This window comes from Trachypithecus francoisi, unplaced genomic scaffold (assembly GCF_009764315.1).
Source record: "Trachypithecus francoisi isolate TF-2019V2 unplaced genomic scaffold, Tfra_2.0 Lachesis_group12, whole genome shotgun sequence".
Taxonomy (NCBI): Eukaryota; Metazoa; Chordata; class Mammalia; order Primates; family Cercopithecidae; genus Trachypithecus; species Trachypithecus francoisi.
The window spans coordinates 96,676,603-96,684,716 of NW_022681457.1; the positions used below are offsets into that span (position 1 = coordinate 96,676,603).

Below are 8,114 nucleotides of genomic sequence, written 5' to 3' on the forward strand. Positions count from 1 at the left end.
TGAGGTGGAAGGATCGCTTGATCCCTGGAGAATAAGGCTGCAGTGAGCCTTGATGACACAACTGCACTCTAGCTTGGGTGGAAGAGCCAGAACCTGTCTCCAGAAAAAAAAAAAAAAAAAAAAGTAAAAAATATTGTGTTGTTTCTCTGTACAAAGCCTTTCGGTAGTTTCCATGGTGGGGCATGGTGGATCACACCTGGAATCCCAGCACTTTGGGAGGCCAAGGCAGGCAGGTCACTTGAGGCCAGGAGTTCGAGACCAGCCTGGCCAACATGGTGAAACCCCATCTCTACTAAAAATACAAAAATTAGCCAGGTGTGGTGGTGCATGCTTGTAATCCCAGCTACTCAGGAGGCTGAGATGGGAGCATCACTTGAGCCGAGGAGGTGAAGGCTGCAGTGAGCTGTGATTATGCTACTGTACTCCAGCCTGGGTAACAGTGAGACCTTGTCTCAAAACAAAACATAAAAACCTTTCGGTAGTTTCCAGTTTCTTATTATGCCTAAAATAACATCCAAATTCCTTACCGAGCCCCATAGTGATTTGGCTCTTGCCCAATCACTGTCCCTGATTCTTACTCCAGCCGTGAGGCTTTCTTTTTGTTGCTTGAATGAATACACAGTCATTCCTCAATATCCACCAGGGATTGATTCTAGAGCCTCCACGATTCCAAAATATGTGGATACTGAAATCCCATATGTAAAATAGTGCAATATTTGCATATAACTGACACACATCCTTCTGTATACAGGCATACCTTGTTTTATTGCGTTTTACTTTATTGCGCATTGTAGAGTTTGTTTGTTTGTTTAACATAGGGTCTCGCTCTGTCACCCAGGCAGGAGCGCAGTGGTGCAAACACAGCTCACTGCAGCCTTCACCTCCTGGGCTCAAGTGATCTCCCAGCTCAGCCTCCCCAGTAGGTGGGACTACAGGCGCATGCCACTACGCCTGGCTAATTTTTTTATTTTTTGTAGAGACAAAAATAACTCTCTTTGTTGCCTAGACTTGTCTTGAACTCTTGGCCTGCATCAATCCTCCTGCCTCAGCCTCCCAAAGTGCTGGGATTACAGGCATGAGCCATCGTGCTGAGCCTGTAGATTTTATTCTATTTTATTTTTATTTTTTTAATTTTTAAATTTTATTTATTATTATTATTATTTTGAGACGGAGTCTCGCTCTGTCACCCAGGCTGGAGTGCCGTGGCACAATCTCAGCTCACTGCAACCTCCGCCTCCTGGGTACCAGCGATTCTCCCGCCTCAGCCTCCGGAGTAGCTGGGATTACAGGCATGCACCACACGCCCGGCTAATTTTTGTACTTTTAGTAGAGACGAGATTTCGCCATATTGGCCAGGCTGGTCTCGAACTCCTGACCTCAGGTGATCCGCCCACCTCAGCCTCCCAAATTGCTGGGTTATAAGCGTGAGCCACCGGGCCTGGCTCCTAGATTTTATTTTTTTAACAAATCGGGGCCGCTGCCGCCCCCTGGTGTCCGCCCGTGTCGCGCCGGGGCCCGGAGGAGCCACTGGGGGGTCTTGGCCGAGGCCTGCTCGTGTGGAAGTAGTCGTCGCCGCCACTCTGCGTCCTCCCATCCGTCCTCGCTGCCGGCCGCCATCATGCTGGCACTCGCCTCCCGCCTGCTGGACTGGTTCCGTTCGCTCTTCTGGAAGGAGGAGATGGAGCTGATGCTCCTGGGGCTGCGGTACTCGGGCAAGACCATGTTTGTCAATGTCATCGCGTCAGGTCAATTCAGTGAAGATACGATATCCACATTGGGCCTTCAACAAGGGGAAAGTAGCAAGAAACGTCACAATAAAGATCTAGCACATAGGACGACAAGCCCGATTTCGAAGCGTGTGGGAGCGGTATTGCAGAGGAGTCAATGCTATTGTTTACATGATAGATGCTGCACATCGTGAAAAGATAGAAGCTTCCCGAAATGAGCTACATAATCTTCTAGAGAAACCACAGTTGCAAGGAATTGCAGTGCAAAGTGCTTGGAAACAAGGGAGATCTTCCTAATGCCTTGGATGAGAAACAGCTAATTGAAAAAATGAATCTGTATGCTATTCAGGATAGAGAAGTTTGTTGCTATTCAATTTCTTTGTTGTTGTTGTTTGTTTGTTTGTTTTGAGATGGAGTCTCGCTGGGTTACCAAGCTGGAGTGCAATGGCACGATCTCTGCTCACTGCAACTTCCGCCTCCCAGGTTCAAGCGATTGTCTTGCCTCAGCCTCCGAGGTAGTTGGGACTACAGGCGCCCGCCACCACGCCCAGCTAAATTTTGTATTTTTAGTAGAGACAGGGTTTCACCATGTTGGCTTGATCTCTTGATCTAGTGATCCACCTGCCTCGGTCTCCCAAACTGCTGGGTTTACAGGTGTGAGCCACTGCACCTGGCCTCAATTTCTTGCAAAGAAAAGGATAATATAGATATCACACTTCAGTGGCTTATTCAGCATTCAAAATCCGGAAGAAGCTGAAGCGTCTGCTGAAGTCTTCCAGTCCTTCTTGACTATAATCCTAGAATTATTGTCTCTTCCTCTGAAGTAATTCCCAGAATACAATCCTTCCTAAACCCAAGAAATTGCCTTTTTCAGAGTTTATTTCTCATGTGCACTGCTGAATATGAGTATCCCTAATCCTTCATAAAGAATCAGCTGGAATTGTCATGATAAAGTCAGCACACACAAAAAGGTTTCTTACACATATCTGTCTTAAGCCATGTGTAGAGCTTTAAAAAACAAAAAATGAAAAACAAAAACCCACAGACTTTTGACCCTCTTAAATCAAGAAAATTGCATATTTCCGTTGTGGTCTTTCTGGGCCAGATTTTTATATTGGTTTTCAGTAAAATATCTATCTGTAATATTGCATTATAGAGTCCAGTAGCTTAATACTGACCCTGACTTGATACAGCATGAAGTTTCTAGTGCCAGACACAGTATTTAGAAAATCTTTAAGCCTGAATAATTCATGTGGGATTTATGTAAACATAATGTTTATCTTGTCTCACAAATGCATGTGAAATGTATAATCACATCTTAGGAATCCGAAATGGTCTGCAGACAGTGAGCAGAGGCAGCAGATCAATATTGGTTCTTTACACTGGTGAGATTCTCTCTGATGAATATTAAAGATATTCTACTTTCTGAGAACTCTTTATCACCAGATGGCAGTTAGGATATGGGAGAAACTAAAAGCATGCTGTTTTGTATCTGTCCAGGTCATTATTTCTATCTTTTGTTTTTTCTTCCTGGTTCAGCATACTTTTTTAAGGGGTTGAGAATTGAAGATTTTTTGAAAAGCTTTCATGAATTTAGATCTTTCCACCCAGTGTAATAAAACCCGTTAAGAATGTCAGACTTTATTCAAACATATGTTTGTTCTATCTCCGGTCATTAAATCAGTGCTGCTGCATGACACTCTAACTCCTGACTTTTTATATCCAGTCATAACGTTGACTTTCAACACAAAAGATACTTATAAACAAATAAAAAAATTTATTTTTCTCTCTTACTGATGTAAGGTTTGGCACTCTTTTGACTGGTGCCATTAGACATCTTAATTATTGTGACAACTCTAGACCTGCCTGCTTTATCTAATGTAATCATGCTCGACGTCTACAGGTTGTTTAGTAATCAGTCACACAGAGAACTGAGAAACTCATGATGTTCCTTTGCTTCTATGGTAGAGATGTCTAAAAACTTCAAATGAATATGTTTTGTAGTTTAGTGACTTCCATATACATAAAGGGACATATTAATACTGGTTCATTTGTACATTATTATTCATATAGGCCACTGTAGTAGATAAAACTATGGTTCACCTGCTTATGTGTTGGCTCATACTGTGTGTGATTTTGTTTCTTCTGTTAAGCAGCACTTATGTAGACTGCATTTCCAAATGTGTTGAGCACTCAGAGTGTAGTCAACAGTAAGTTCTTTTAATGAATATCAGTTTTAATTTATAGACTGCCATGGCCTTAAAAAATATTCTGTACAATATACTGCACTGTGTTGCACAGATACTACTTGCTTTTCTCCATTCATTTTTTTTTATGAGTAGAATCTGGGCTTTTAAAGTTCTCTTCTTATTCTTTGAAGTATGTTACATACTTCCCTGATGGGATGGATGGTTCTGTAAATGAAGGGATATTTAAACTTGCTACTATTGTTCAACACCATTAATGGTCAATGTGAGCCATTACAAAGAGTGTGGCAACTTGCTTGTGCCTAAAAGGAGAAATCGAAACTAGGATGTGTGACTCCGTGGGGACTGCATAGGTTTGTTAATTGACCTATAGCTAAATCTTAATGTGTTTTTGTGTCTGTACATTGCTTTCAGCATTTCAAGACATCCAGATGCTATTCCCAACATTTTCCTGTGCATTAACCTCTGCATGTGAAAACTTTTAACAGTTACTGAACTATGTGAATTTTTTTTATTTAGGTGGATGCATTTTTTGTCTGTTTACTGCTCTTCTCAGCTTTATTCAATAAACTTGCATTTTTAGGGTTGTATTGGCAATTTTAACTTAAAAAGTGCATCATGATGGAAGGTGCAGACTTTTTTGGAAGTGGAGAGAAGTAAGGTTCCAAGAGGAGGGTCTATAGACCATGTGTCAGAAATCAGCTCAGCCCTCAAATAATTGGGTCTTTGGGCTAGTTAAAACAGAAATAAACTTTTTTAGGCTGGTCACGGTGGCTCACACCTGTAATCCCAGCACTTTGGGAGGCCGAGGCGGGTGGATCATGAGGTCAGGAGATCGAGGGACCATCCTGGCTAACATGGTGAAACTCCGTCTCTACTAAAAATACAAAAAATTAGCCGGGTGTGGTGGCAGGCACCTGTAGTCCCAGCTACTTGGGAGGCTGAGGCAGGAGAATGGTGTGAACCCGGGAGGCAGAGCTTGCAGTGAGCCGAGATTGCGCCACCGCACTCCAGCCTGGTGATAGAGTGAGACTCCGTCTCAAAAAAAAAAAAAAGAAACTTTTAAAATGTCCAAAAACAACAACAACAACAACAAATCGAAGGTTTGTGATGTGACTAAAAAAAGCCCAATTGTAAAATATTTGAGGAGATTTATTCTAAGCCAAACATTGGTGACCATGGCCTGAGGCACAGCTTCAACTGATCCTGAGAACACATGTCGAAGATGGTTGGGTTACACCTTTGTTTTATGCATTTTGGGGAGACATAAGACATCAATATACGTTGGTTCGATGGGAAAGGTGAGACAATTTGAAGGGGGCATGTGGCGGGGGGCTTATAGGTCATAGGTAAATTCAAAGATTTTCTGATTGACAATTGGTTGAAAGAATTATTATCTAAAAATCTGTCATCAATGGGAAGGAGTGTCTCAGTTAGAATAAGGGGTTGTGGAGACCACGGTTCTTATTATGTAGATGAAGTTTCACAGGTGGCTGCCCTTAGAGGCACTGGATGGCAAATATTTCCTATTCAGATTTTTAAAGGTGCTGGACTCTCAGTTAATCTCTTCAGGATTGGGAGGGCCTGGAAGGGGAAAGATCTGGTTGTGAACAAGGTATTTTTTGTTGTCATTGCTCTTTTTAGGGATAGGATCTTGCTCTGTTGTCCAGTCTGGAGTGCATTGGTATGATCATGGCTCACTGCAGCCTCAACCTCCTGGGCTCAAGTGATCTTCCCACCTTAGCCTCCTGAGTAGCTGGGACTACAGGTGTGTACCACCTTGCCCAGCTAATTGTTTTGTATTTTTTGTAGAGACGGGGTCTCCCTATGTTGCCCAGGCTGGTCTCCAACTCCTGGGCTCAAGCAATTTGCCTGCCTCAGCCTCCCAAAGTACTGGGATTACAGGTATGAGCCACCACGCCCAGCCTCAGAGATTTTTTACAGATGCAAATTTTCCCCCATAAAAGATGGCTTTGCAGGACCATTTCAAAATATGGCAAAAAACCATTTTGGGGTAAAATTTTTTATTTCTTCCTTTATATATCATGTGATCTTATGCCAGAATCAGGTTGGAAAGTACGCCACATTATATAGGGTTAAATAAAACTCATCTGAGAGACTTTATTGTTTGTAGGGCGTGACTCCCCAGGTTCCTTAAGATAGGAATTCAGGCAAGAGAGAAAAAATATCAGAGTGTGGTCCTCAGTGGAAACCATGCCTGAAGCAAGTTTATCGGCACCATTTTACCAAGAGCATGTGTTCACTTCGTGTCTCTATGTCACATTTTGGTAATTCTTGCAATATTTCACACTTTTTCATTATTATGATATCTGTTATGGTAATCTACTATCAGTAATCTTTGTCGTTACTATGGGGATTGTTTTGGGGTGCCACAAACCACACCCATGTAAGACGGTGAACATCATTCATAAATGTTGTGTGTGTTCTGACTGCTCCACTCCTGGAGCTTCCCTATTCCCTGAGACATAACAACAGTGAAATTAGGCCAGTGAATAACCCTACAATGTTATCTAAGTGTTTAAGTGAAAAGAAGAAACTAACAATGGTGCAAACCTCATTGTTGCTTTATTTTTCTTTTTTATTTATTTATTTGAGATGGAGTCTCCCTCTGTCGCCCAGGCTGGAGTGCAGTTCTGTGATCTCAGTTCACTGCAACCTCCACCTCCTGGGTTCAAGAGATTCTCCTGCTTCAGCCTCCAGAGTAGCTGGGATTACAAGCGTGCACAATGACACCCAGCTAATTTTTTTTTTTTTTTTTTTTTGGTAGAGACGAGGTTTCGCCATGTTGGCCAGGCTGGTCTTGAACTCCTGACTTCAAGTGATCCACCCACCTCGGCCTCCCAAAATGTTGGGATTACAGGCATGAGCCACTGTGCCCAGTCAATTGTTGCCTTATTTTTAAAAATAGCCACAGCCAGCTGGGTATGGTGGCTCACACCTATAATCTCAGCACTTTGGGAGGCCAAGGCGGGCAGATCACCTTAGGCCAGGAGTTCGAGATCAGCCTGGCCAACATGGTGAAACCCTGTCTCTACTAAAAATAAAAAATTAGCTGAGCTTGGTGGCAGGTGCCTGTAATCCCAGTAATCCCAGCTACTCAGGAGGCTGAGGCAAGAGAATTGCTTGAATCTGGGAGGCGGAGTTCATAGTGAGCCAAGACTGCCCCACTGCACTCCAGCCTGGGCGACAGAGAGAGACTCCGTCTCAAAAAAAAAAAAGCCACAGCCACCCTAACCTTTAGCAACAACCACCCTGATCAACAAGACTTTATTTATTTTATTATTTTATTTTTTTTGAGATGGAGTCTCTCTCTGTCACCTAGGCTGGAGTGCAGTAGTGCGATCTCGGCTCACTGCAACCTCAGCCTCCTGAGTAGCTGGGACTATGGGTGCACCCCACCACGCCCAGCTAATTTTTGTATTTTTTAGTAGAAACAGGGTTTCACCATGAAACCAAGATGGTCTCAATCTCTTGACCTCGTGATCCGCCAGCCTCAGCCTCCCAAAGTGCTGGGATTACAGGCATGAGCCACCACTCCTGGCCTCAGTGAGACTTTAAGTTGAAGCCAATATTCATTGATCATTCTGAAAATCCTAGGGCCCTTAAGAATTATGCCAAACATACTCTGCCTATGCTCTCTAAATGGAACAAGGCCTAGATGACAGCACATCTATTTATAGCATAGTTTACTGAGCAGTTTGAGCTCACCGTTAGACCCACTCTTCAGAAAGAAAGATTCCTTTCAAAATATGACTGCTCATTGACAATGCACCTGGTCATCCAAGAACTCTGACAGAGAAGTATGAGGAGATTAATGTTGTTTTCATGCCTGCTAATATGACATCCTTTCTGTAACCCATGGATCAAGGAGTGATTTTGACTTTATTTTTTTATTTTTTTTGTGAGACAGAATCTGACTCTCTGACTCTGTTTCCCAGGTGTGCAATGGCATGATCTCAGCTCACTGCAGCCTCTGCCTACCAGGCTCAAGCCATCCTCCCACTTTGGCTCCCCAAGTAGCTAAGACCACAGACACGTGCCACCATTCCTGGCTAATTTTTGTTTTCTTTCTTTCTTTCTTTCCTTCCTTCCTTCCTTCCTTTTCTCTCTCTTTTTCTTTCTTTCTTTCTTTCTTTCTTTTCTTTCTTTCTCTCTCTTT

The 8,114-nt window shown here is 43.0% G+C and overlaps 1 pseudogene; it reads left to right on the plus strand.

The window, feature by feature from the left end:
- Positions 1–1,392: 1,392 nt before the first annotated feature.
- Positions 1,393–3,744, plus strand: LOC117093918 (annotated as a pseudogene).
- The last annotated feature ends 4,370 nt before the right edge of the window (positions 3,745–8,114 follow it).